This window comes from Staurois parvus, unplaced genomic scaffold (genome assembly GCF_062004578.1).
Source record: "Staurois parvus isolate SC_StPar_1 unplaced genomic scaffold, SC_StPar_1.0 ptg000668l, whole genome shotgun sequence".
NCBI classification, from domain to species: Eukaryota; Metazoa; Chordata; class Amphibia; order Anura; family Ranidae; genus Staurois; species Staurois parvus.
This window is the reverse complement of record NW_028318464.1, coordinates 2425921-2453560: the sequence shown is the minus strand read 5'-3', so window position 1 is coordinate 2453560 and position 27640 is coordinate 2425921. Positions and strand designations below refer to the sequence as shown.

Below are 27640 nucleotides of genomic sequence, written 5' to 3'. Positions count from 1 at the left end.
ATGGGGGAGGTGACATAGGTGTACAGGGTGACACAGGGGAAGTGACATAGAGGTACAGAGTGACACGGGGGAGGTGACCGGTACAGGGTGACATGGGGGAGGTGACATAGAGGTACAGAGTGACACGGGGGAAGTGACATAGAGGTACAGAGTGACACGGGGGAAGTGACATAGAGGTACAGAGTGACACGGGGGAGGTGACCGGTACAGGGTGACATGGGGGAGGTGACTTAGGTGTACAGGGTGACACAGGGGAAGTGACATAGAGGTACAGAGTGACACGGGGGAGGTGACAGCATTACAGGGTGACAATGGGGAGGTGACAGCGGTACAAGGTGACACAGGGGTACAGGGAGACATGGGGAAGGTAACAGTGGTACAGGGTGACACGTAGGTTGACATAGGGGTACAGGTTGACACGGGATCTGACAGCGGTACAGGGTGACACAGGGGAAGTGACATGGGGTACAGGGAGATAGGGGAGGTGACATAGGGGTACAGCATGACACGGGGGAGATTTCATAGGGGTGCAGGGTGACACAGGGAGGTGACATAGTGGGGCGCCTCCTGTGCACCACGTGCATTGGGGGAGCCTCCTGTGTATCATGTGCATTGGGGGGAGCCTCCTGTGTACCATGTGCATTGGGGGGAGCCTCCTGTGTACCATGTGCATTGGGGGGGAGCCTCCTGTGTACCACGTGCATTGGGGGGCTCCTTCTGTGTAGCACGTGCATTGGGGGAGCCTCCTGTGTAGCACGTGCATTGGGGAGCCTCCTGTGTAGCACGTGCATTGGGGGGCTCGTGTACCACATGCATTGGGGGGTTTCCTGTATAGCATGTGCATTGGGGGGCTCATGTGTACGACGTGCATTGGGGGGGCTTATGTGTACCACATGCATTGGGGGGGAAGGCTCGTGTACCACGTGCATTGGGAAGGTTCATGTGTACCACGTGCATTGGGGGGGAGGCTCATGTGTACCACGTGCACTGGGGGTAGGCTCAGGTGTACCACGTGCATTGGGGGTGGGGGATACACAGTAAGTGAGATAGGGTGACAGGGGGGAGGTTGCAGCGTTACAGGGTGAAACGTGGGGTGACGGGTACAGGGTGACACAGGGAAAGTGACATGGGGTACAGGGTGACACGGGGGAGGTGACCAGTACAGGATGACATAGGGGTACAGAGTGACACGGGGGAAGTGACAGCAGTACAGGGGACGTGAAATGGGGTACAGGGTGACACGGGGGAGGTGACCAGTACAGGATGACATAGGGGTACAGAGTGACACGGGGGAAGTGACAGCAGTACAGGGGACGTGAAATGGGGTACAGGGTGACACGGGGGAGGTGACAGCGGTACACGGTGACATGGGGTGACATAGGGGTACAGAGTGACACGGGGAGGTGACAGCGGTACAGGGTGACTTAGGGGTACAGGGTGACAATGGGGAGGTGACAGCGGTACAAGGTGACATAGGGGTACAGGGTGACACGGGGAAGGTGACAGCGGTACAGGGTGACACGTGGGGTGACAGGGGTACAGGGTGACGGGAAGTGACATAGGGGTACAGGGTGACACTGGGGATCTGACAGCGGTCCACAGTAACACAGGGGAAGTGACATGGGGTACAGGGTGACGGGGGAGGTGACATAGGGGTACAGCGTGACACGGGGGAGATGTCATAGAGGTGCAGGGTGACACGGGGAGGTGACATAGTGGGGCGCCTCCTGTGTACCACGTGCATTGGGGGGAGCCTCCTGTGTACCACGTGCATTGGATGAACCTCCTGTGTACCATGTGCATTGGGGGGGAGCCTCCTGTGTACCACGTGCATTGGGGGGGCTCCTTCTGTGTTCCACGTGCATTGGGGGGCCTCCTGTGTAGCACGTGCATTGGGGAGGCCACCTGTGTACCACGTGCATTGGGGGGCCTCCTGTGTAGCACGTGCATTGGGGGGCCTCCTATGTAGCCCGTTCATTGGGGGGCTCGTGTACCACGTGCATTGGGGGGTCTCCTGTGTAGCACGTGCATTGGGGGCTCATGTGTACCACGTGCATTGGGGGGGCTTATGTGTACCACGTGCATTGGGGGGGACGGCTCATGTGTACCACGTGCATTGGGGAGGAAGGCTCATGTGTACCACGTGCACTGGGGGGAGGCTCAGGTGTACCATGTGCATTGGGGGTGGGGGATACAGGGGAAGTGACATAGGGTGACGAGGGAGGTGGCAGCGATACAGGGTGAAACGGGTGACGGGTACAGAGTGACACAGGGGAAGTGACATGGGGTACAGGGTGACACGGGGGAGGTGACCAGTACAGGATGACATAGGGGTACAGGGTGACACGGGAGAAGTGACAGCAGTACAGGGTGACACAGGGGACGTGACATGGGGTACAGAGTGACACGGGGGAGGTGACAGTGGTACACAGTGACATGGGGTGATATAGGGGTACAGGGTGACATGGTGGAGGTGACATAGGGGTACAGAGTGACACGGGGGAGGTGACAGTGGTACAGGGTGACTTAGGGGTACAGGGTGACAATGGGGAGGTGACAGCAGTACAAGGTGTCATAGGGGTACAGGGTGACACGGGGAAGGTGACAGCGGTACAGGGTGACACGTGGGGTGACAGGGGTACAGGGTGACACAGGAAGTGACATAGGGGTACAGGGTGACACAGGGATCTGACAGCGGTACAGGGTGACACAGGGGAAGTGACATGGGGTACAGGGTGACGGGGGAGGTGACATAAGGGTACAGCGTGACACGAAGGAGATGTCATAGGGGTGAAGGGTGACACGGGGAGGTGACATAGTGGGGCACCTCCTGTGTACCACGTGCATTGGGGGGAGCCTTCTGTGTACCACGTGCATTGGGGGGAGCCTCCTGTGTACCATGTGCATTGTGCACAGGCATATCTAAAAGAGGCCATATTACCTAGATTAGAGGAAGGAAGATTAGCAGTCTTAGATAAACCTATATCGCAAGAGGAAATTCATATAGCATTATAGAATGCAGTGGCAGGAGTCCCAGGCCAGATGGATTTACACTGAGATATTATAGGAAATTTAAAGATCAACTTGTGCCTAAGATGTGTAGGTATATGAATGCATTAGGGGAGGGAGCAGAAATGAGAGAGGAGTCATTGCAGGCACATATCACAATTATACCCAAGTAGAGGAAAGATGCATCCCATTGCACTAGTTACAGACCTATCTCGCTGTTGAATATAGACACAAAATTATACGCAAAGGTCCTAGCAAATAGGATGAAAGGGTTGATATCTGAATTGATTCATCTAGATCAAGTGTGTTTTATCCCAGGGAGAGAGGGAAAGGATAACGGAATAAGATCACTACTTCTGCAAAAAAGCAAGAAAGAGAACTCTATGGCGATGGTGTTATCGATCGATGCAGAAAAAGCCTTTAATAGGGTAGACTGGGGATTTATGATGGATACATTGGAAATTTTGGGAATTGAACCCAAGATGATACAATGGATCAAAACGTTATATAGTTCCCCCTCAGCAATGATCAAAGCTAATGGCTCGCTGTCACAGCCTTTCAAAATGTACAATGGAACTAGACAGGGATGTCCACTATCTTCCTTACTTTTTGTCATATCATTGGAACTGCTTTTAGCGACGGTGCGTAAGAACAAAGACATAAAGGGTTTCTCTATAGGAGTAGCGGCGTACGCAGATGATATGCTACTTGATATAAAAATCCCAGAGTAACAATACCCAATCTAATGAAAACTTTAAAATACTATGGAGCATTATCAAATTTGAAAATTAACCCCTTGAAGTCAGAGATATTGAATATCAATGTTTCAAAGATAGATAAACAGAGATTACAGGAAGCATTTTCCTTTGTATGGAGGGAAAAATAATTAAATTATTTAGGAGTTAGGTTAACCCCTTCTTTAAAGGATATATATCAGATAAATTATATCCCATTGATAAATGAGCTGAAAGATGAATTGAGGAGAATATCCATTAGATCACTCTCTATTGGTCGCATAAATTTATTAAAAATGGTGATAGTCCCTAAGGTATTGTATACATTTCAAATGCTCCCAATATATTTACAGAGGTCATTCTTTGAGTTAATAAAAAAGATGATACTTAAAAATATTTGGGCAAATAAAAGACCATGAGTAAATTATGAAGTAATGTGTAAAGATAGAATGAATGGGGATTTGAGTGTGCCGGATTTCAGGGGATATTATTGGGCAGTGTTGATTTCATGAATAGTATATTGGATATATAATTCACAGGCAAAAGTTGGGTTAGGATGGAAAAGGCACTGAGTGAGTCACAGCTAGATAAGATTATATGGCTTCCACAACAGTTTAGAAATTGTTCTGAAAATACTAGCACTTTAACACAAAATGTCCTTAGGATATGGGATAGTATTCACAAACAAAGGGGGTGGGAATACAACTCACTGTTAATACCGTTGGTGGGGACAGAATTTTTCCCTCCACGGAAAGAGAATATTGCAGGGAATTGGATAAGAGATAGAAATACATGTTTAAAAGATATCACTTAGAAAGGGGCATTGTGCACTTTTATAGATTTAAAAAATAAAGAAGGAATTTTTTATAGGTTTGATGAGTGGGATTATTACCAATTAAGAAACTTTGTAGCAGCACTCCCACAGCCTTTAAGGATGACGGAGGATATGTATCCATTGGAACAAATTTTTAGTACGGTCCAATATTTTTTACTTTCTGCTATAAAACATATCCAATAAAAAAAACAAATTTCTTCATGAATTAAGGCCAATATGTATTCTGCTATATATTTTTGGTAAGGAAAAAAAACCCAATAAGAATATATTGATTGGTTTGCGTGAACATTATAGCATCTACAGACTATGGTATATACTGTTTGTATTTATATATTAGTAATGGCGGCACTTTGTAGGGAAACAAAATCCAGCACATCCCCACTGACAGGAGAGAGCTCTGCATTGTTTACATAGGCTCTGATCTGTCTTTCTCCTTGCCAATAAGTGTGTGCCAGCGGTCATCCATTGGCCGGCACCCGCTGATTGGCTTGTGCAGTGTCTAATCACAGCACAGCTGGGTCCCTGGTGGTGTGCGCGTGCCACCCTACCTGGAAGTGCTGGATCACGTACTAGATAGGTCATCCAGCATAGGAGTGCCACTCCTAGGTTATGCGGTCAGCAAGTGGATACTCCAAAGAAATACTGTCAAGTACACTGATGCCTGATAAATTCGGGCTAGGCATCACTGATCTTTGGTCATGTAAGGGTTAAAGTATGCATTATCAGAGTGACCTTATGATGGATAAGTGCATTTTAACCCATTCTCACACTCCAGCATCCCTTTAAAAGGTTCTACATGCCCAAGGGATGGGAAGGACCAGCAATCACGTGACCACTGTGATTGGCTGTCATGGTAGTTGCATGATTGGGTGTCGCTCCCACCAGCTACCAGTCGTTAGGGCTGAGAGCTGATTTTGAAGTGAGTGCATTCTAAGCACGGAAACATTGGCTGCCCAGTGAGGTATATGTGTGGCATGTGGGCATTAAAGCCCACCCTTTTGCAGCCACACATATCTGGTACGCAGACAGCAACCGATTAAACACTTAAAGTTGTATTAAACCCAAAAACAAACATTTATTATATTGCATCTTACGCTTTCTGTATTCATTTTCTTTTTTAGGCTCTCTTTATTCTATTTTAATCTGGTGATCCAGCCAGTAAGGCTTTTGCTTTTCAAAAGAACAAGTTCTCCAGCAGAATGTATCAGTTACAACAATGAGACAAACCATTTCACACTGACAGGGGTGCTTACAATGATAAGCTTTTGATGATAAGATTAATTTATGTAAAACCTTTCTCCCAAAAGGAAAAAAAAAACTGCCGTAACTGGTTATAAAATGTGAGCTGCAGTTTGCATTGTTTTGCTTTGGGTTTAACACCCCTTTAATATTTAAGTGTCAGACTTTTCTTTTGTTCTGTTAAAAAAAGTAATTTCCCTGATTCCAATGTACCTCTATTCCTGTGAGCCTGGACGTTCATGTTAGCTTTTAAATATATTTTTTCTCCCTTATGTAAACATCAGCAACATAATCCGGAGAGAGTTTCTGCATTCCAGAATGATTATAGAAAACATTAAAACAGAAAGCGAAAGAGCTAACCTTGCTACTCCAGGCTGGAAATGAAGCGTTCTATTCAACATGTTGGAAAGTTTCTGGGTGCATTAAAGAGCAGTTCAAATACATGCAAGAGTGTGCTGCTTGTTAGTTACCCCTACAAAGCCCTGCTGTCAGAAAGGGTGCTCAGATTACTTGTAAAGATCGTATCATATATTAAAAAGGTTGTGAGAACCACAATCGGGCTCAGGGTAGGATTTCTGCTGCTGTTCCTAATTTTGAAATATGGATTGCGTGTACGCCGGAAAATAATTACAACTGTCCAGTACAACCACTTTCACATCATCTCTGTTTATTGCAGGGCGGTGCTTAACCTTTTATACATAGAAAACAATATTATTATTTATTATACAGTATTTATAAAGCGCCAATAGTTCGCTCAGCGCTGTACATTACAAAGGGGGACAGAACATGTGACAGAACAATACCAATACAATGCAAAACATGAGGGGATTGAGGGCCCTGCTTTTTCAAGTTTACAATCTAGGAGGGAGGGGATGGTGGCACAGGAGGAGATAGCTGTGGGGGATGGAGTGGTGGGAAGAGTGGAGGAGGTCGGTCAAGTTAACGGGGTGGGGTAGGCTTCCCTGAAGAGATGGGTTTTCAGGGTGCGCCTAAAGGAGAGGAGAGTAGGTGATAATCTGATGGGTTGGGGCAGGGAGTTCCCGAGGATGGTTGACACCCTGGAGAAGTCCTGGAGGCGGGCATGGGAGGAGGAGACCAGGGAACTAGAGAGAAGGAGGTCTTGTGAGGAGCGGAGTGTGCGTGCTGGGCGGTACTTTGATATTAGGTCAGTGATGTAGTTCAGGGCAGTATGGTGGACGGCTTTGTACGTATAGAGTATACATCACTATTACGTAAATACAGTCGCATTCTAAAAGGCACATTCTGCTTGGCTGAAATATAGGAGAAATGTAGAAACTTGATGCTTGCTTCTTGCCCATTATCTTTTTCACTCCCCCTCACATACTCAAAGCCCAAGTATAAGGTCCTCTCAGTGCGAAGGGAGGGGTTCAAAACATCGCTCTGAGCAAAACAAGTTAAGGAGGACTGCAAAGCCCAGCAGACAAAAATATATACGCACAACACATATATTTAGAAATATGAAAAAGTATAAAAGTAAATTTATATATATATAAAATGTATATTTTAAACAGGAAACAGAATAGGCATTTTACCAAATCCATCACAATATGACCTCTCTATACTTGAAGCAAGTTTTTTGAATGCGCAATTTCAGCCATGTAGACTTGTGTGCTGGAGTTTCTAAAACTGAAGATGACAGCCTAGTATGTTCATGCTGAGCCTATAAAATCTAAATGATTTTCTTAGCTCTGCCTGGGAGAGAGGTCCCTAAGGAATGCTATCCTGAACTAAGCATGTGGAGAGCAAGCTGCTATCTTGAATTCTGAATCTCAGAAACTTAAAGGATTAGTTCACCTTAGACATGTGCAATTCGTATCATTACAAATCAAAATTCTGACAAATTTTTTGTTATTCAGATATATCCAAATCTCTGAATCACAATAGAAACAAATTTCAACAAATCCAAAATAAATTATAATGTAACAACGCATTTCATTTGCATTACACAATGTGATAGTTTGGGCCTTTTGTTAATGTTTGAAGCATCAGAAATAAAGTAACGACATAATGAATGATCAAAATTAATTCAGATCCTTTTGTCTTATTCAGATGAGAACGTTGTGGTAGACTTTGACTCTTGGATAATCAGCCGATTCTCTTTGCTTTAACATTTTTCATTATTATAGAAAATGTACTACATATGAAATGGAAACGTATTGTAATAAATACAGTAAGGTATAAAAGTGAAATAAGATTAATTCCTTCATATTGTGTTTGGGTTGGAAGGAGATGGCTCTATCAGAATCTCCGAAACATAACGAATGAATCAGAAATTAATTGTGTTCCAATTGTTACTTTTGTTACTTCAGTCAATATTTATTTATTTTTAATTAATATTTCAGCTCACTCCATTTCTCTTTGTGGGTTGGACTAGCAGGGATGACTCCGAGTGCGTAAGTAATCTCCCGAAATAATGAAGTGCCGCGTTAAAATGCAAAAAGCATATCTTCCGAAATAGCTTCTGAAAATACGAATCGATTTCGAACAACAAATATACAAAACGAATCCAAATATACGAAACAAATTCAGAAAATGATCATTTTAGCATAACAAATATGACAAAACGAAATGATTTACTTGACAAAGGAATCCGAAATCAAATAAATTTTTTTGTGGTGCACATCTCTAGTTTACCTTTACTTACTTTTTCCCCAAAATGTCCCTATGCATGACAGTGTCTTTAATATATTTAAATGCTGTGCTCCATTGTGTAGATGAATGATTACTGAAGATAGCAGGACATACCCAGTACTGGATGTGTGGCCCAGAAACTCACAAAAACTCTTACCTTTGTTACCTACCCATTGTATGATTTTGATACATAAATTACCAAAAATACCACTCAATAAGACAGTTGTGAAACAACAGCAATGTCCCAGGAACAGAAGTGTTTTTCCTTTACAATAGACCACCTCAAACAAAAGACATTCACAATGGTTGACTGAATATAGATGACCTATTTAGAAATACAATTGAGTCACACAGCCCTGACCCAACATAACATGGCTAGTGTTGACCAAAAGCCATAAATGTTCATTGCAGGGGCGGACTGAAACTCATGGGCCCCCGGGCAATAGGGGATCATGGGGCCCCTGTGTCCTTGCCCAAACAAAAAAGCCTATGAAAAAGGTACCAGGGGCATCTCATGGGGCCCCTACTGACCCCAGGCCCTCGGGCAGTGCCCGAGTTTCCAAATGGTCAGTCCGCCCCTGGTTCATTGTGAAAACCCAGCATCTAGGTACCTGAATCATGAGAGATATAACAGGTAAAGACAATCAGAGACCTTGAAGATGGCTCTTCCCAAATGACTTAATAACTAAGTAAAGCCGCAAATGAATTTTACAATTGTTAAGCAGGACAAGCATATGAGCCTGTCGGGAACCTTAATACCCATTATCAACAGAGCCAAATATCTGCTGGGAGATCAACTGAATGTTTACCAATGAGCACACAGACAATAGCCCTAGCTACTTGTACACTCCTCAGGTGTACTTAGACAAACAATTCAAAGGAACCAAGGTCCTAATTTCAGCAAAATACTCAGCTGACATACCGTATATACTCGAGTATAAGCCGAGTTTTTCAGCACATTTTTTGTGCTGAAAAACGGCCCCCTCGGCTTATACTCGAGTCAACGTCTGCAGGGGGCTGCTGTCTCTTACCTGGCTCCGGTCCCACGACAATCCGGTCCAGGAAGCGCGGCTGCTCCTTCATTCGGTACGTCCACTGGATGTTCGCGCGGCTGCTCGGCTCCGCCTTCTCACCGGTGATTGACCGTCAGAACTGTAGCTCAGGAAAGGCACACAGGCGGCCAATCACCGGCGAGGAGGCGGAGCTGAGCGGCCCCGCGAAAATCGAGTGAAGGAGATGCAGGTAAGTGTACCGTGCTTAGGTGCTGCTGCAACCACATATGCTGGCTGCAGCAGCACCGTACTGGAACAGGGGTCAGCAAGTGTCAGTGGGAGGAATAGTGCCCCATCATTGGTGTCACTGATACCAATGATGGGGCATTATTCCTCCCACTGACACCAACGATGGGGCACTTTTCCTCCCCCCCACTGACACCAACGATTGGGCACTATTCCTCCCCCCCCACTGACACCAATGATGGGGCACTATTCCACCCCCCACTGACACCAATCATGGAGCACTATTCCACCCCCCACTGACACCAATCATGGGATGCTATTCCTCCCCCCCACTGACACCAACGATGGGGCACTTTTCCTCCCCCCCACTGACACCAACGATGGGGCACTATTCCTCCACCCCCCACTGACACCAATGATGGGATACTATTCCTCCCACTGACACCAATGTTGGGACACTATGCCTCCCACTGACAACAATGATGGGACACTATTCCTCCCACTGACACCAAAGATGGGGCACTATTCCACTGACACCAATAATGGGGTGCTATTCCCCCCTCAGATACTAATGATTGGGCACTATTCCTGCCACTGATACCAATGATGGGGCACTATTCCTCCCACTGACACCAATGATGGGGCGCTATTCCTCCCACTGACACCAATGATGGGGCACTATTCCTCCCACTGATAACAATGATGGGGCACTATTCCTCCCACTGACACCAATGATGGGGCACTATTCCTCCCACTGATACCAATGATGGGGCACTATTCCTCCCACTGATACCAATGATGGGGCACTATTCCTCCCACTGATACCAATGATGGGGCACTATTCCTCCCACTGACACCAATGATGAGGCACAATTCTTCCCACTGGTGTTCCCACCCTCGGCTTATACTCGAGTCAATAGTTTTTCCCAGTTTTTTGTGGTAAAATTAGGTACCTCGGCTTATATTCGGGTCGGCTTATACTCGAGTATATACGGTATTCATACTGTATATATTATGATCACAGGAATCCAGCCCTTCAATTTTGCAATTACAAAAGCATAAAAAGAATTAACCAAATATCAACAAGTTATAATGACATGATATGGATTGTGATTTGGGTAGATTGTTTGAGAGATATTAAAACAAATGATTTACCAACAATATGTACCTACATCAGAGTGTGGAGAGATATTAGATATCTGATATGATGGACTGAAATACAACATATGCATCATCCGATCAAGTACCATGAGAAATTATGGGAATATTCTTCTTAACATTATTTTCAGAATACTTGACAACCATAAAAATATAATTCTCATCTAATAAGGATAGTCCACATACTTGAACCAACTCAAACAAATTTACATTATCAAGAGGCATATCTATGAAAGCCACTTTAATATTTCATCAAGACATATATTTTATCAATGTGATACTCCTTAAAGCGTAGTCCCACCCAAAATGGGAAGTTCCGCTTTATAGATTGTTTTCCCGCTCCCCATTAAGGATTGGCACCTTTGGGGAGCGGGTACCCGAAATTGAAAATTGACAGGTACCCGCTCCCACTTCCACTGCGAACGCCAAGGCGATTGGAAGCGAAAGTTGTCCTCCTACGCTCCCTCCCCGTAATCTTCTGGGACACGTGACAGGTCCCAGAAGACAAGTGTACAATCCAAACGCACACATTCCTGCATTAAAAATGGCTGTGTGTAAGTGGGTGCTGCAGCGACCGTCGGCTGGAACCGAACAGAATCAGCAAGGGAGAATGTCACCAGCATACCGAGAATCACCAATATAGGTGCAAAAGTTTGCATAAAGGATCATATAGTTGCAGCAAGGCAATGTTTCGGAGTCTCGAAAGGGGTCCTGTGGGACTCCGAATCGTTGCCTTGCTGTAACTAGAAGACGACGGGGCTATTCAGGAGGCACAATGCTACTCGTGCTTGCGCAGTGGGCACCCAGCTGTGAAGCCGCAAGCTGTCACAGCCAGGTGCCCACAGTGAAGATGCCGGCGCCTGAAACACAGGACAGCAGGTGAAATGGGTTGCGGGTAGGACACCGCGGGATAGTGGGACAGGTAAAGAACATCCAGAATAAATGGCATTCTTGGCTGTCCAATCGTCATGTACCATGGGTGGATCCAGCAGACAACGAATCTCCATAGTATATATACAGGATGAGAGAACTGAGAAAAAATTGAGCCGGAAAAAAAGCCCTTAAAGAAAAACTTAAAAAAAAAACGTGAAAACTTACTTGAAAAGCTCTCTGGAGATACTTCATTGAAAAACCTTTTGCCTGCTAAAAAGACCCTACTTTTTGATCTAGAAAAACTTTTGCACTGCGTCATAATCATATACAGGAGTCAGACACTGCCCAATTTACTTATTTATAATTATCACAAAAGCACCACACCATACATATGCAGCCCACTCTCTACAGGGCTGTTGTTAGAAACCATGGGGCCCCATAAATCCAATCCAAGCTGACAGCCCCCCCCCCCCTAAAAAAAAAAAACAGTTTACTATGCTTCAGTTATGAATGAACACAGTGATTCATCTGTACCGATTACTCGTGTTTATTCAGGAAAGAAAGAGGCTGGTTAACCGCTTCCCGACCGCCCTATAGCAGAAATATTGCTACAGGGTGGCACGGGTGCACAAAATTATGTATATATACGTGATTTCGCACTTCTGAGTAGGGGGCGCACGCCCTACCCGCGCCGCCATTCACAGCTGCGGCTGTCAATTACTGGGTCCCGGCCGTTGATTACTCACCGGCACCCAGTAATTGCCAAGGATCTCCAACAGGGAGGAGAACTGTTTGTAAACTCCCTGTCAGCTTGTGCACAGTGCTTTGGATGGCTGTGCACAGCCATCCAAAGCAGTGTGCTTACAGTGAAACACATGGACACAGCCCCCTAATAAAACACTGCTAGCACACAGTTAACCCTTTGATCGCCCTTTATGTTAAGCCCTTCCTTCCCAGTGTCACTAGTACAGTGTCAGCGCTTTTTTTTTGTAGCACTGATCACTGTATTGGTGTCACTGGGGATGTCAGTGTCAGTTCCCTCCAGTGTCAGAATGCCCGCTGCAGTCCCGCAATAAGTCGCTGATCGCCGCCATTACTAGTAAAAAAACAAAAACCAGCATATGGGATTCGCCATTTGTAAACACCATATCAGCATTTCTAAACGCTATAACCTTCACGTAAACCAATTAATTTACACGTATTGGGATTTTTCTTTAGCTAACACATGTAGCAAAATACATTTTGGCCTAAATTTATGACGAAATTTGATTTTTTTAATTTGTTTTACTGGACATGTTTAATAGCAAAAAGTCAAAAATATTGTTTTTTTCTCAGAATTGTCTGTCTTTATTTTTTATAGTGCAAGAAATAAAAAACGCACAGGCAATCAAATACCACCAAAAGAAAGCTCAATTTGTGGGAAAAAAAGCAACGTAAATTTGGGTGCAGCATTGCCTGACCACGTAATTGTCAGTTAAAGCAACGCAACTCCATAACGCAAAAAATGGCGTGGTCAGGAAGGGGGGTAAATCCTCTGGAGGGCAAGTGGTTAATGTGAGATATTTACTGGGCTCTTCCCCCACTCTCCATCCTGAAGGATCATATTGTGTGCTAACAGCTGCCCATGGGAAGGGGAAGAGGGAAGCCAGCAGCACTGTGGGGATAGGAGCACACAGGGGGGCCTAGGCAAGGGGGCAATTACTGGAACCGATCCCCTGTATGGCTCTGCAGAAGCTGAAAGCCAGCAGGTTGGAGAAGAAAAGAAGCCAGCTTTCAGCTGCTGCAGAGAGAGCTATACAGGGGATCAGTTCCAGTAATTGCCCCCCCACTGTGCTGATCAGCCTCCATACCTCCCATCATGTCTAACATGATGGCCCAGGTACTGGCTAAGGACTGGGGACAGATGTTGGATATTCTCTCATCATCCACCTAAGCAACTGCTATTTCACGGCAGGAGTGTGAACCCCAGTGTGTTGTTTGTATGATGACAAGAGCAGAACAAAGCTGGCCTACTGTCTGGGGCCAATTTCCATGCATGCACAAATGGAGTTGCAACACCATACAGGATTGGCATCTGTGCAGTGCAATTTAAAAAGCCTGCTGGGGACAATTGTTTGCCAGACCCCTCAAAATGGTTGCTTTCCTAAGCAAACAAGAACACATGGTAACCATAATCTAATACAAAGAAGCTCACAGTGTGCAGCAAATCAGAGCATGCAATTTCAGTATAAGAGCAGAGCCTGTACAACGGTGCAGTATTGAAGGTAAGATTGGTGTTTGAGGGACGATATATGAAGAAAGAAAAGCTGAAGGACAAATCACATTTTTTTTATTCCTAGTAAACTGCACACACTTTCATAATAGAGTATTTCATCGTATAGAGAGCCATCTACTGGCTATTCTTCATCTCAGCAATTGTAAGAATAAAAATGTTGCTTTTGCTGCAATTCTTGCCTTCAGTCCAGCTTTGTCCCCCGAAGAAGATACGCTTCTCCTCTAGAATGAACAATGGCTAAAATCTTTCAACCCTCTTGTTAGTATTACAATCTATATGTGAGAGCGCCTTTCAGTGCAACAGTAAAGGTCACCCACTGCCGCCACCAAAGGAGGAAAAATGTGCACCCACCCACTAGTAATAAGCTGAATTTCTGCTATAAAGCTCTACCTAAACCCTTAAGGGAGTAGATGATCTCTATCTATTACAAAAATTGTTCATGTTGGAAGTGCCCACTACATAGTAATTCAGTTTTGTAAAATCAGTTAATTTCATTGGCTGCAATGTCTCCTCTGGGTTACTTGAATGAGTGAAAAGGACAACTTTCTCAATAACTCTCAACATCCCAAAAAGAAAAATTTGTGTTTTAAATATGTCTTCCTAGTTAACTCCAGAAAACAATTTTAAACTTCTATACTAGCTTTTCTAAAACTTTTCAACAAAGAGAAAGCCTTAAAGGAACTTACCTGTCTCAGGAAACACCTGGTAAAAATTGCTATAACTACAACTCATGATACATTAGTGTGATGGTCATTGGGAAGAATTACCCCCTTAAATATAGCTAAAAATATCAATGGTGTCAGTGGGAACTTATCTGAGAGGCAAATATTGCTCATTGCTCAAGGAACCCCCAGCAACCCCTGGAGGAAGCCTAAGGTTCTATGGAACCCTGTTCTATACAGTTCATTTCACTAAATGCAGCCTAGCCTAGTACCTGAATATTGAAACACAAACATCCTCACTAGCTGGTGAATGATTACCTAGGCCCATTTCACACATTGGTGTGTTTAACACTCATCACCAACACATGAGTGTGAATGAGCCCTTAGGTTAGAAACCTTGTATACACACAAAGAGATTATAAAGGGACAAGACTACCAGACCTTTTACATGGGTCTGGTTGGCTACTGTTGAAAGGTAAATACTACCCATACTCTGCTCAGTATTTGATATCCCTTCCCCTATCTTATGTGTCTTTTTCCATGTCGTATTTTGTTCGCTTTCTTAGTCACTCTGAAAAAATTGTTTTCTGTAATGTTCCTCATTTTGCCACCATTGTGGTCCAGATTGACAGCTCTGCATTCTGATGTATTCCATGTTTGTATGTATGTATGCATGATGTGAATGAATTCCATTTGTGGAAATGGTTGCATTACCTTTGTACCTGTTTGCTTTTTCCATAAAAATATTTCCCAACTCCAGGGTCACCCCCTCCATCTCACTGGAACACCCTCAGCCACGCCCGACCCCCACAAGTGTGAACCAGGGCTAATTCTTTGAAGAATTGTATTGATGCATGTATAGCCATCATAAGGCACATTGAACAATCCTTTTGATCTTCTGATTGTGTTTTTCTCCTGGACAGTAAATAGATTTACGATACTATTGTTTTTAAAATTGTTCTGAGTATGGTCACCATTAGGAGTATTCTTTTTGAATGATCTGATGTTGTGTGTGTGTTGATGTAGATCATAGGTCACCAAACTTTCAAAACAAAGGGCCAGTTTACTGTCTTTCAAATATTAGGGGAGGGGGGCTGACTGTGGCTAGTGGGAGTTAAAAATGTCCTGACATCTGTGGGAGTAAACAGTGCCATAGCCTTGATGGTCAGTGGGAGTAAAAAAATTCTATTATTGGTGTCAGTGGGAAGAATAGTGCCCCATAACTGGTGTCAGTGAGAGAATTAGTTCCCCATCTCTGATGTCAGTGGGGGGAATAGTACCCCATTGTTGGTGTCAGTGGGAGGAATAGTGCCTCGTATCAGTGAATCGAATGGTACACCAATAGAATGGCTGCACACTCTCCTGGAAGCACCAATACTTAATTGAAGTGTCAAATACAGTTTAAAACATAACAGCAGGGGAGCACTGATGAGTAGGAAGGTAGACACGTTTCAAGCACAGCGCCTGTTGTTCATTACAAGAAAGGGCCACATTTGGCCCACGGGCCGCAGTTTGGAGACCCCTATTATAGATCATTACTGCTTGCGGAGAAATCTTTCCCATATCTGACAAGCACTGTATATTGATAGTTTGAATGTTCGAATAGCTATAACTTCCCTTCCAATTGATTTTGACTTTAGATCGGACTCAATCAACTGAGATGATCAACCAAGGCAAAAAACGATCAACCCTTTTGCATTGATCAGCAGCACTGAGATGATTCCATTATAAATTTGATCAGATTACATGGCTGTTTGGTGGAAACAGAGATACTATTGATGAGCTATGATCTTATGGTGGTCATACACACCTTGATTTTTTTTATTTGACCAATGTGTGATTCAATGGAATCTGCAAGCAGCACAGTGGCTAAATGGTTAGCACTTCTGCCTGGCAGTACTAGGGTCATTGGTTCAAATCCCAGCCATGGCACCACCTGCCTGGAGTTTGCATGTTCTCTCTGTGCTGGCATGGGTTTCCTCTGGGTACTCTGGTTTCCTCCCACACTCCACAGACATGCTGGTAGGTTAATTGGATCCTGTCTAAATTGGCCCTAGTATGTGTATGTATGTAAGTTAGGGACCTTAGATTGTATGCCCCTTGAGGGTTAGGGACTAATGTGAATGTACAATATGTAAAGTGCTGTGTAAATTGATAGTGCTATATAAATACCTGAAATAAAAAAATAGCAATAACTTCCCAATTTATTTAGGCTAAATTTAGATGGGATTCGATCAAGCTGATCGGCCAGGGTGCAAGACGATCGATTGTTTTTCATTGATCGGCAGCAATGAGTCAACTATAGATTGATTATTCCTACTGGAAATAGATAAATTGATCAGTGTGTACAGCCATCAATATCTTCCAACTATCTGTTGAATTCCACCTCCCTTTGTTTGGCTTATCAGTCGATTGTGTTCTGGACTATTGTTCGATTTTCTGACTGATAAGAAAATAAACATCTATTGAAGTGTGTATGGCCAGCACTATGTATATGGACTGCCTCCTTGCTGTAGGTACACATATTGATCTGTGTGTGTGTGTCTGTCCCTGATTGAGCTGTCAGTGTCCCTGTGTGATCAGGCAGCACAGGTCATCCAGCCAGTCATCAGCGGCCAAGACTACAATTCCCATGATGCTTCACTCTGACAAAGAGTCAGCTGCGGAAGTCAGCGTGATCTGTCCTTAGAGAAGGGGGAGGAGCGAGCAGAGGGAGATCTGGCATGCAATCAGCTCTGTGATCAGGGAAGAAGACTGTATACAGCCCGAGCACCTCCAGGTAGGAGCAGACAGAGCCCGGGGAGAGCGGACACCGGGGGAGGATGGACTGGGGGCTGGAGAGGGGGGGAGGAAGCCTCCTATCAGCATGTCATAGAGTTTGAGTCATAGGAAACAGGGCTGTTGCCCATGGCAACCCCTGACTGCACTCTGAGGGGGATCCTGGAATCTGATTGGTTGCTGTGAACACAGACTTCACCAGTGAGTGGCTGGGGCTGTCCTTGGATTGGATGTACTCTAGTGACCCCCCCCTCCCCCAGCCTGTGTTTACTTCATATCCCTTTACAACTTCTACTGATCTCCAGCTGACAACATTCTATAGTCAGGAGGGGTTAGACCCTCTGTCCAGTTTTTCCTTAGACTCCCCTTCCTCTGTATGTACAGGTGAGCATTGTCAAATGACCGGAAATGCAAAATGTTCTAGTTGTCCCCAGAACAAGAGATGACGGGAAGTCTTCCAATGGGGACACCAGTTCCTGTGACAACTGTCTTAAGGGCCGCTTCACACAGGCGGTCTGGGGGCGTAAGGGCCGGTTAATGCGCGAATGTGCTGCCCTTGGCAGAAGTGCGCAGTTGCCATTAATTGTTGGCACCCCAAACACATCTCACGAACGCGGTGTGTTTGCAGCCGCCAATAGGTATCACACAATTTGCAAAAGTAGAGCATGCACTACTTTTTTGCACTTTCCCATGCATTTTGTAGCCCTTTGGAATGCATGGGGTCTGTACAGAAACACCCACAATCTAGTGTGCAGTGACCCTTTACCCTCGGTTCACACTGTTGTGGTCTGTGAGGCCCGTGTTTGCTTGGGCATACCAGCTCATTCATTTAAATAGGCTGCTGTGTCACATTTCCCGCAGGAAAAAGGTGCATGTATCTTTCTGAAAACACAGCCGCAGGGAAACCGCATAGTCTTTTTGACAACGCCGTTTCCCAACTGTTCCCGCAATTGCCCTGTGGGCTGAGATACGTGGGGGTGCCATTCAAAATGAATGGCAGGGCAGTGTGTCTCGCAAGAGCAACGCGTTTTGGCTGTGGGTTCGGGAACAGGTGTGATTCTTGTACCCACATCCCCGCAGACTAGTGTGGAACTAGAGTAAAAGCAAGTTTTACCGCCCTCCCAACCACCCACCTCAACACAGAAATGCGGCTGCTCAGGGCTGTACACTTGGCGGGGTCGTGATGCCATGCAGAAATTGCATGTCACCTTTAGCCTGGGTTCACACTGATACGGTGCCGAATTTGCAGCGTTTTCTGTACGAATTCCGCACCACATCAGAATCGCACCCCGTTCACACGAACCCCTCCAGGTGTGTAAAGTTAACAACACCCCAAAATTGGTCCGCCAAACACGGTACAATGTGCAGAATCGGATTGCATGGGTGTGAATACCCATGCGTTCTGATTCTAGTGCTGACCAAAAAAATGGTCCTGCACCTTTTTGGTGCGGTGCGATTAGAGCCACACAAAATGTATGGCTCAAATTGCACCGCACAGAATTCGCATGTGATTTGCACAGGAATGTGGTGCAGTTCCTGCGTGAATCACGTGCGATGTACCACACCACATATATGTGAACCTGGGCTTTCCGGTTGTACTGCTGTCCAACGCCACCCATGCAAGTGAATGCAGTTGCAGCACGGTGGGTCTGGTTTTGAGGGCTAAATCACCTTCTAGCAAATACTCTTGAAAAACGATTTGCCACAGATCACTTTTCAGAGGGACCGTAGTATAGCTGCACATTTGAAGAACTTCCAGAGGGGAATTCCCCTAACTTTGGGAGACTTCCTCTAACTTTCTGCTGGGTCTGTGAGAAAGGAGGTGATGGGAAATCCCCAATGGGCACAGAAAGGACAGGAGTTCAAGCCCCTCACTGCTCTGTACAAAACTGGAAAATAAAGTATCAGCTATACATCCACAGAACAGGCATGGTTTGGTCCTGTCAGTGTTTTGAGGCACAGCGTCAGGCCCCACTTTGTGGCCAGAATCTGTGACAGGCTGGAATACTTAGCAGCTGGATGCTTTACACAAGTGTTACACTCATTTAGGGCCGGTTCACACCTATGCGTCTAGAAAGGAGGTTTTCAGATTTACAGAAATGCACTACAGTCCATGTAACATGATTTCCTATGGGTCACATTCATATCTGTGCATTTTCAACCAGTACATTTCTTGAAAAGGGTCAAGGACTTTTTTTGCCCGCAGCATATTGTTTTTGGTTCCATAGAATTCAATGGAAATGCATGAAAAATGCTACATGTTTTTTTTTGTCCATTTCCTGTATGACAACAGACACCTCCCCCTATCAACGTTAACACATCCCAAAACTACAAAGCCCAAAAACATAAAAAACACTTGCGAAAAATCGCACCACAAAATGCACCAGAAAATCACGTTAACTGTTACCTGCATCAGCCTTAAGGCCAATTCACACCAGGAAATGAATGAGCTGAAATCACACTGTACAGAACTGCTGGCTGTGAAGTGCAATTTCAGTCCATTCATTTGAATGGGCTGAAATCGCACCCACACTGCACCAATAGTGCGTGCACTACTTTTAGAAACGTATTGAAACTGCATTGCATGGTACTTCTGTACCACGCAATCCGGTGTGAGCAAACTCACTGCATTGGCAAGCTGTGTTTAGGGTGCATTAATATTGATACCTGCTGCAGTGCGTTTTGAATGTGGTGCGGGAAACGTTCACAGAAGGTGGGTTTCCCACACCACATTCTGGTGTGATGTGGCCCTTAGGGCCGTATGCCCCAAGTGCAGGATTGCTGAACCACCACAGCACTAAGTTTGTGTACCATTGCCACAGATTTCAGCCTGCCGTAGACTTTTCACCTGTGCCTCCTGGGTGCCAGGATTTGATGCTGAGGGCCTAGGTCACCCATGTGCATGAAATCTAATGCTGACATTTTCCCAGATTCTGGTTGTTAGGGGTGAAAATGTCTCTTGTAGTCACCCAGGCTGTCTCCATCCAGAAGGGTCCTGTAGTCGGGGGACAGTTTCTTTTCCTGTTATAAGTTATATCCACCGAAAATGAATGTTTTCTTGCAGTGTTTTTCTTTTCCATAAATATTTTTGACTCACTTGCACAGTACAGCTAGGGTCACATTAGGGCGGGCTGCAGGAAGGTGTGTAATCACATGCCTTCCCACAATCACACTAAAAACACAATGCAGTTTAGGAGATGTGTGGGAATACCATTATTCCTAATGACACCCCCTGTGTTTTCCCTGCGTATCACATTTTCTGAAGAGGTCCAGTGACCCTTTTCTCAGCATTTTCAGTGGGTTCAACAGCCTATCCAAATGAATGGGCTGTCATGCCCAAGCAAACATGCCTGTGGGGAATCTGGATAGATGTGAACCAAGCCTACCTTCGAACTTGCTAGACGGAGGCGGGTGTTAGTGGTATGATCTCTGCCGGACTTTAACCATCTCCATGTTTATACGTTAACCTCTTGGCAGCCAAGTAACGCATATAAATGTGGGTCAGAAGGCCCATTTGCTGTACATATGCGTCCACGGCAGCTGAGAAACTGCAGCTGACAGCTAGTCTCTAGTTATGGATGGGAGCCGGTGGGATAGACTTCCAGTTATGTGAACACTATAGCCAGTAACAGTTGTCATGTGATCTGGAAGTCCATTCCACCCCCCCCCATCCCTCTGCCAAGTTAAAGCACCACTGTGTGTGGGAAGGTTTTTATTGTTGTCTGTACCCCTGTTAGAGAGATTCACCTTCTCTGTTTGCACTGTTTACCATTATCGCTGAAAGTTAAAGAAAATCCCACATTTTGGCTTCTCACCAAAACAGGAATAGAGAGGAAATCTTTCAATGGAGATAATAGTTCTGGTGACTACTATTTTGGAGAGCATTCCTCTCGCTTCTGTTGTGACAATGGGCCAGGAAGTGAAAGGAAATCAAAAACGGTTGATAAAAACACGTGATAGGGGTCATAACCCTCCCTTACTCTATCCTAAATGAAAAAAAATGGCTTTGCCGTAAGTTCTTCTGTAAGCTACAATAACCTGGTCTTCCAGTCCAGATATTGGTAGTCGTGGTCACTGCTGTGCCCATGTTGTAAATAGCACCTTTATGGGGAGACAAGTCTTTTGTAAGATCAGTTATCATGTCAGTTCTGTTATCATGTCAATTCAGTTCCTCAACTCTTGCACAACTCACACTTCCCAGCTGTAGTTATGTCACACACAGTATCGCAATAAATTCGTTATCTCCAAGTACATGAAATTTAAGAAACTTGTTTGGTGATATGTCAGCGTTATGCCAGATATTGACAGCGGCCATGCCCAGCTTACCAACTAAAAACATTGGCATGCGTTCCTGCACCACACAGGAGGATTTTAATAGGACAAGCCCTTGAGTACATTGTTGAAGCATATCCAAAGCTAAAACTTTTTATTTTTTAATTTTGTTTAGGTATAAACTGCTTTCAGTTTTGTTTTTGCCCTGTGTCTGATTTGAGAATATTCACCTTAACGTTCTGTCTTCTAGACAAAGCAGGAGGTAAGAGAAAATCTCTCCAAAGTGACAGTTGCTCCATGAAGTGTAGTCATCAGAAGATTTCACTTCTATTCCTGTTCTATTGGCAACTCAGAATGTGGTGTTTTCCTTCACTTTCAGTACCTGTACCAGTGGCAGTGGTCACCAAGACAGAGGCATTAATTCCCCCTAGAAGGGACACAGAAATAAAAACCTGACAAGGGTTCTATCCGGTCACCTCTCTATCCAAAACCTAGAAAAATAAGTTTTGACTTCACATATACTTTGAAGGTTTGCATTCTATATTGATATATCAGGATGTGCAGGTGCTGGAGGAACTGCTATAGGTACTCTCATTGATGGGATGTAAGCTTGTATCCCATTTTATTTAATTAGGATGTGCATGTGTTGGAGGAACTGCAGTAGGTACTGGCATTGGAGGAATGAAGGCTTGTGCCCCATATGAAAAAGGTACGATCAGCATGTGCTGGAGGAACCATCCTGGGAATTGTCATTGATTGGATGGGAACTTGTCTCCCATATTTATAAATTAGGATGATCATGTGCCTCTACCCTGGGTACTGTCATTGTTGGGATGAGGGCTTTTGTCTCATATTAATACATTAAGATGAACGTGTTTTGAGGGACTAACATGGGTATTGATGGGATGAGGGCTTGTGTCCCATAATAATAAATTAAGATGTGTTGAACGAACTGCCATGTGTCATTGGTGAGACAAGAGTTTGTGTCTCATGATAATAAATTAGGATGAGCATGTGGTGGAGGAACCAAGACCGCTAACTAAGACCAAGCTAAGGCCGCGAATGGCGGTGTGGTTAGGGCTTGTGCGCGCCCCCTACCCAGAAATGCAAAATCACATATATATATACTTGATTTTGCACACCCGTGCCGCCCTGTAGCAGTACTTCTGCTATAGGGGGGACGGGAAGTGGTTAAACTAACAGGTCTATGATTGCTTGGTAAATATTTTGATTCCTTTTTAAATATAGGCACTACATTGGCCTTACGCTAATCCAGTGGTACTATGCCAATCATTAAGGAGTCCCTAAAACAATGGCTTTGAAATGACAGTGCTCACTTCCTTAAGGACCCGTGGGTGTATGCCATCCAGTCCAGGTGCTTTATTCACCTTTTATTCTGTCTAAATATTTATGGATCATATCAATTGTGAGCCATCTGGAGCTGTGTCAATACCATAGATTCAGAAAAAATGAGGAAGGGTTGTAACAGCGCAAACACTGCAAAGTCCTGGGAAATGGTAGTATGGGGTGATCGTGGTATTAGTGGCTACTGTATGAAGAGCGTAGGATTCCGTGTGGCACTGAGGGCACTAGCTTGTGTCAATACCATGCCCATTATGGGCAAGCGTTCCCCCATTCTCCTTTGTATACACAGAGCTAAGGAAGGTATTTAATTTGGCTTCTGTCCCCAGTCACCCACTCCTAGATTATTTTGTAAAGGGCCTACATGCTCGGACCGGACCATTTTACTATTACTATATATGAATAATTTTTTGCGGTCTGTCCTATGTTTTGCAATCTGTCATACTTTTTCAATTTTCGTAGCCTTGATTTGCTTGTTACTTATTCTGTTATATTCTTTGTACTGTTTAAACAATGATAACATTCCTTCATTTTTATATTTTATAAAAGCTCTTTTCTTATTATTTATAGCTCTTTTAACTTTGGCCGTAAGCCACATTGGTTTAATTTTTAGCCTTTTAAACTTGTTGCCCACGGGAATATATTTTGCAGTGTGATCATATACAGTCTTTTTGAAGAATTCCCATTTCTGTGTTGTGTTCATTCAATATTCCCTCCCAGTCTAAGTCTTGGAGAGCAGCTCTCAGCCTTGGAAAATTAGCTCTCTTAAAGTTGAGTGTGAGTTCCAAACGTTCACTGTACAAGGGGATTGCATCGAAGGCTTGGTCAAAGTATTGGGGAAAAGCAGGTATAGGCCGAACAAGGCAGCCAGGTGTCCCTAAATTTTTCCTCTCTATTACAAGGAGTGCTAATGTCAGCATTATAATGGTGATAGTAGACTTTGTTGCAGGCGTTTTCTTTCCTCCAGTGTGTATTTTGTACTGTTGTCTGATTTGAAGAGACATGCAAATTAGGAGATTGCAGCTGTACTAATATCAAAGTGAAGCTGGGTTTACTATAAGGGTCTTTTCACGCTTATCTGGTTTCCTGCAGTACAACACATGAATTTTATTGCATGAAAATGTATTCTAATCAGAAATCCTATTTCCTATGTAGCCGCTTTATATCAATGTGCTCTAGTTTTAAAGCGTTGTTAAAGGAAAGTACAGTGTAAGGTTCCATTAAAATGTGCCTTTACACATGTTTTTTCCTTGAAGTTAAAGACACTTACTTTTTTTTTTTTTAAACGTGCCCTAAACAAGCCTAAAGAAAAACCATATACTCTTTTTGGCCAGGGCAGCAGCCAAATTGCAGAATGCATTCTCATCTTTGCATTGTGCTGAGTTGAAGAGTAGATACATTATTTTATGCTGTATATGTGCATTTGGGTGCCATTTAGAATGTACAGCAATGTAGCATGTGTGCATATGTTGTTGGGGACCCCTCCCCTTGTATAAATTGCCAGCTTCCAGAAGGTCCAAAAGTTAATTGTAAAGAAAAAGTTAGGCTTTATACTTACCTTATCCTGTGTTAAGCCCTTGGCATCTACAGTGCCTTGAAAAAGTATTCCTACCCCTTGAAATTTTCCACATTTTGTCATGTTACAACCAAAAACTTAAATGTATGTTATTGGGATTTTATGCGATCGACCAACACAAAGTGGCACATAATTGTGAAGTGGAAGGAAAATGATAAATGGTTTTCAAAAAGTTTTACAAAGAAATATCTGAAAAGTGTGGCGTGCATTTGTATTCAGCCCCCTTTACTCTGATACCCCTAACTAAAATCTAGTGGAACCAAGTGCCTTCAGAAGTCAACTACCTAATTAGTAAATAGAGTCCACCTGTGTGTAATTTAATCTCAGTATAAATACAGCTGTTCTGTGAAGCCCTCAGAGGTTTGTTGGAGAACATTAGTGAACAAACAGCATCACGAAGGCCAAGGAACACACCAGACAGGTAGCGATAAAGTTGTGGAGAAGTTTAAAGCAGAGTTAAGTTATAAAAAAAAAAATTCCCTAGCTTTGTACATCTCATGGAGCACTGTTCAATCCATCATCCAAAAATGGAAAGAGTATGGCACAACTGCAAGCCTACCAAGACATGGCAATCCACCTAAACTGACAGGCCGTGGAAGGAGAGCATTAATCAGAGAAGGAAAGCCATAAGAAGTTCCATTTGCAGTTTGCGAGAAGCCATGTGGGGGACACAGCAAACATGTGGAAGAAGATGCTCTGGTCAGATGACACCAAAATTTAACATTTTGGCCTAAAAGCAAAACTCTGTTTGGCTGAAAACTAACACTGCACATCACCTTGAACACACCATCCCCACCGTGGAACATGGTGGTGGCAGCATCATGTTGTGGGAATGCTTTTTCTTCAGTAGGGACAGGGAAGCTGGTCAGAGTTGATGGGAAGATGGATGGAGCCAAATACAGGGCAATCTTAGTAGAAACCTGTTAGAGTCTGCAAAATACTTGAGACTGGGGTGGAGGTTCACTTTCCAGCAGGACAATGACCCTAAACATACAGCCAGCGCTACAATGGAATGCTTTAAATCAAAGCATATTCTTGTGTTTAGAATGGCGCAGTCACAGTCCAGACTTAAATCCAATGGAGAATCTGTGGCAAGATTTGATAATTACTGTTCACAGACGCTCTCCATCCAATCTGACAGAGCTTGAGCTTTTTTGCAAAGAAGAATGGGCAAAAATGTCACTCTCTAGATGTGCAAAGCTGGGAGAGACATCCCCAAAAAGACTTGCAGCTGTAATTGCAGTGAAAGGTTGTTATACAAAGTATTGGCTCAGGGGGGCTGAATACAAATGTATGCCACAATTTTCATATATTTTATTTTTAAAAAAATTTTGAAAGCCATTTATCATATTCCTTGCACTTAACAATTATGTGCCATGTTGTGTTGGTCTATCACATAAAATTCCAATAAAGTACATTTACATTTTTGGTTGTAACTTGACAAAATGTGGAAAATTTTAAGGGGTATAAATACTTTTTTCAAGGCACTGTAGGTGAGGGTGACATCACACTTCTTCTGGTGAATACAAAGCAGTCCAAATCTTGTAAGAAGATGTTCTTATAATGGACCGGGGTGTGTTTTTGCAAGATGTGGTCTGCTCCTATTTCCTAGAACAGGCATGTCCAAAGTCCGGCCCGCGGGCCATTTACGGCCCAGGGGTCGATTTAATACGGCCCTCCAGCAGCCCTCCTTGCTCTGTGTAATGTGGCCCTCCCACGGCCCTCCCTTCTATGGCAGACAGTCTTCTGCTTGAGAGCAGAGGGCAGTGCGCATGCCTGACTGCGGCGCGTTCTCCCTGGTCTGTGTAAATGCGGCTGTCACACGGCCCTCCCTTCTGTGGCAGACAGACTTCTGCTTGAGAGCAGTGTGCATGCGTGACTGCGCCGTGCTGGGAGCGACAGAGGGCGGTGACGTCAGGGCCGGGCTTCCAGCGTGAAGCCCCTCCCGGCTGCCAAGCAGAGACTTCAGCTCCAGCTACCTTTTTCACCCTTCACATTAGTGCAGGTAAGTTTTTTTTTAATTTATTTTCAATACATTGTGAAAACTCAGCTGTCAGTTGATCTTAATGTTATGAAATGAAAAGTATGTCATTTTCAATTAACTTGGCATAAAATAATTTATTTGCATTTAATTGTAATGGTTCAAAGAATGTTCGGAAAAATGTTCGGCCCTCCACCATGTTCACTTCATCCAATCTGGCCCTCTTTGAAAAAAGTTTGGACACCCCTGTCCTAGAACATTTCCTTTAAGAGGGTGACTTCTCACTCAGCAATGCAGAAGATAAGGATAAAGTAAGTATGAAATCTATACAGTTTGAGGAGGCCCAAACCGTATATATGGACTTTGCAATGCTCTGAAAGGTCTGTTTCAAGGTGTCTGAAAACAGTTGGAATGAAGGCCCAGTCACACTGATGCTTTTATTGCACACTATAGCTTGTAATACAGTTTAACCATTGCGGTTGATTTAGTAAAACTGGATAGTGCAAAATCCGGTGCAGCTGTGTATGGTAGCCTTTCAGCTTCTGACTTGTTCAATTAATCTTTGACAAAAAAAACAAACTGGAAGCTGTTTGGTTTGTGTGCAGAGCTGCACCAGATTTTACACTCTCCAGTTTTAATAAATCAACCCCATTGTGTTAAATGGTGGTAGGCCACCCATATGCAACGGAAGAAATGCCCATCTTTTGATACATTGACATGCGTAAAAAGGCCTATTGGTTAAAATGGCAGCTCATAAGAAAGAGTGTTACAAGCCTGTATTAACATGTGCTGATAACGTACATAATGAGTGGATCTGGCAGTAAAACTAGTTTGGAATGTAGTGGGGGAAGGCTTTGACCTGTTTTTTATTGCTGAGAATTCCCCCTGAGAATTCTTGGGTAGAACAGGACAATAACAGCTTTACTGAGAATTAGGTTCTTCCCAACTGTTTAAAAAAAAAAGTTTTACAGTCTTACAGTTGGAGGGCAACTTTTA

The 27640-nt window shown here is 44.1% G+C and overlaps 1 protein-coding gene across 1 annotated transcript in view; it reads left to right on the top strand.

The window, feature by feature from the left end:
* Positions 1-17333: 17333 nt before the first annotated feature.
* The window catches only part of VAMP7 (vesicle associated membrane protein 7), a 46147-nt gene continuing 35840 nt past the window's right edge, over positions 17334-27640 (top strand). Inside the window, exon 1 of the mRNA XM_089651940.1 lies at positions 17334-17454. The gene's annotated coding sequence lies outside the window, so the exon portion shown is untranslated. The remainder of the gene's footprint in view (positions 17455-27640) is intronic.